Here is a 2,500-nt window from a genome sequence, read left to right as displayed (position 1 = left end):
GTATTTTGTGCGAGAGGGAGAAAGCACTCTGCCTCTCTTGCCCACCGCGGCACACCAAGCTGCTGTGAGGGGCTTGCTTATATTTTATGAGGCAGGCTTCTAAACAGCGTCTGCAGAGCAGGTTACGGTGCATTTTGAAGTAGTTAGAGAAGCATTTTCTGGATAAAACCAGAAGCGTCTAAACGCCCTGAGGAATCCCAGAAGCGTGCACAGCAATATGGTTATTATTGGATGATATTTGGGAAGAAAGTGCTAATGGGCAATCTGGTGTTTGTTTTGAAACTGCTAACAATGATTTTTCTTTGGTAAAAAGGCAGTGTCTGGGAACACGCTTGGGTGGGTTTTGAGCATAGGCTCTAACAGATGGTGTGGAGCTATAGGTGCGCTCTCGCCCCTCCACTCCCGTCTCCTGCTAGACTGGGGGACGTTGTGCCTGACCGGACTCTCTGAGCAGCAGCCTGGCTGCACTAGGCTGCTTGTGGAGAAGGGTTTCCGCGCTCGCCGCTTCTCCTCCTCCCCCTCCCCCCCAGACACCCCTGGAGAGAGCCCTGTCCTCGCACGCTGCTTCTCCCCCTCCCCTTCCCGGCTCCTCTGGAGAGGTTTCCCGCGCGCGCCGCTTCCCCCCACCACGCTAAAGCGGCTGCAGCTTCCCTACTCCTACGGCTGCCAGCCACCGCTACCAGAGCCTGCCTCTGCTTCCTGTCCCCCTGTTCCTAATGCTGCAGGGGCCTGAACAGGCTGCTCCTGCCTAGCCACGAGAGCACTTTCTTCCAGTCCCACGGCTGCAGTGCACGCTCCCTAGCCTTGCACGCCTCCAAAATGACGGTGGGGCTGGGAAAAGAGATTCTCCACCAAGTCCCTCTTTAAAAAGAAAGGAAAAAAATGCAGTAGATCTAACCCTCGCCATGGCTTCCCCTCTGGAAACTGTATCACCAGTGCCCATGATATCACCAGTGCCCTCTAACCTCCTCAGCCACTTTGACACTTACTTTATTTCCAGTTGTGTGTTGACAGGGCCATGGTTATTACCATTGTTATTTTAAATTAAAGCCTGCATCGCACTAGTCACTAAAGAGAAAGATGGCCCAGTTGCAACGGTAACCTAGACAGGTATTGTTTTGAAAACACACTAGTAATATATGTCACCGCAGACATAACAAGCAGGCTCTGTGGCTGCAAATGTTTGTTGCTGCAGCGTGCCATATCACTTCTGGCGATTGTTACTTTTCCTCTGATGAATCCCCGTATTTATATGTGATTTATTTTTTATTTTGTAGCACAAACAGAAATCCATAAACTGTCGGTTCAGCGCCATTGACTCTTTGATCAGTTACTGGGCTATTTTTTCTCCCGTCAGTGAAGAGAGATTAAAAGCCTTTATTTTCAGCACTGTTTGTACTGCAAAGGTACGAAGCTAAATGAACAATAAAAGTGTGCTTAAAACGTAGCCTCTGTATTCTTTTATTCAGCAGCCTCGAAACTTATAGCTGCCTGTATCAGCCTCTTAATTAGACCGCTACAGCGATTTCCGAAAACATTTAGCTGGTCTATACAAAGGAAATAAAACCACATTGTCAACTCAAGAGCGCTCCAGAGTTTAAAAGGGGCTTCTCTGTAACCTATTGAAATAAGTATTGAAGGGTACAACGCCTTCGTCTTTGTCAGAGTGATAGTAGTTTGCCTGTCAGATCTGGTTTTCTCTAAAAGGAAATCACACTATTTTACTACTGGGGACATTTAAATCGAATCCTGTTTTTGTCAAGAGAAGTAAAAACTTTTAGGGAGGTGGGGAAGGAAGACTGAAATCTGGGAAAAAAAATCCTAGACCTGTGTGCCGAATGGAGTAGCCCGTTAGGCTGGGGAAGGGAAAAATTTAAGACTCATCTACTCTTAGTTTTGGGTCTTAAAAGTTAGCAAAACATATATTGCAGAAACTATTCTCACATATGTCAGTAACACACACACCAGTTAAATTCTGTGTTAAAAATGGCGTGTTTGTCGAGTGGTTTTAATTTACATATCTGGAATCTGGTTTTCAGAACACTGTAATTCTCCCTTCCCCGCCCCATCGTCAAACGTCTCTCCGGAAAAAAAAAAAGTTGAACATTATCAAAAGCTAACAAATAGCTTTCTGTCTTTAATTGCTATGGCGCAATACCGATGGCATGTAGTTATCATCGAAAAAGTTGACCAAGACAGGTTAAATAATTTAATAAGGAACTGTTTGTAATTATGTTATTTACAAGGTATGACAGAGATTTGAAGAAGAAACAGAAGCTGATCTCAGGGAAATGGACGGGTTTGGGTGACCCCTGGAGCATGGAGTTTGAATTATGGAGATGGGGGACTGAGAGGTGAATATGGACTAGAGGAGAACAAGATGACTTTTCACCTCAACACATTTAACTTTTAAATCCAAATAAACGTCTCGCGTTACTAGATCATCACATTATAAAATAAAAGGACAAATCACATTGAGTTTTAAGGTGTCGAGAAAGAA

At 45.0% G+C, this 2,500-nt stretch overlaps 1 protein-coding gene across 8 annotated transcripts in view; it reads right to left on the bottom strand.

Annotated features, from left to right (window-relative positions):
• EBF3 (EBF transcription factor 3) overlaps nucleotides 1–2,500 on the bottom strand; it is a 129,313-nt gene that overhangs the window by 125,058 nt on the left and 1,755 nt on the right. The window contains exon 1 of one of the 8 annotated variants that reach the window (XM_045025914.1): nucleotides 990–1,102. The exons of the other annotated variants lie outside the window; for them this stretch is intronic. The gene's annotated coding sequence lies outside the window, so the exon portion shown is untranslated. Of the gene's footprint in view, nucleotides 1–989; nucleotides 1,103–2,500 lie in introns of those variants that run through there. 8 annotated transcript variants of the gene reach the window in all.

The sequence above is a fragment of the Mauremys mutica genome, chromosome 7 (genome assembly GCF_020497125.1).
Source record: "Mauremys mutica isolate MM-2020 ecotype Southern chromosome 7, ASM2049712v1, whole genome shotgun sequence".
In the NCBI taxonomy this organism is placed as follows: Eukaryota; Metazoa; Chordata; order Testudines; family Geoemydidae; genus Mauremys; species Mauremys mutica.
This window is presented reverse-complemented; position numbering and strand designations above follow the sequence as displayed.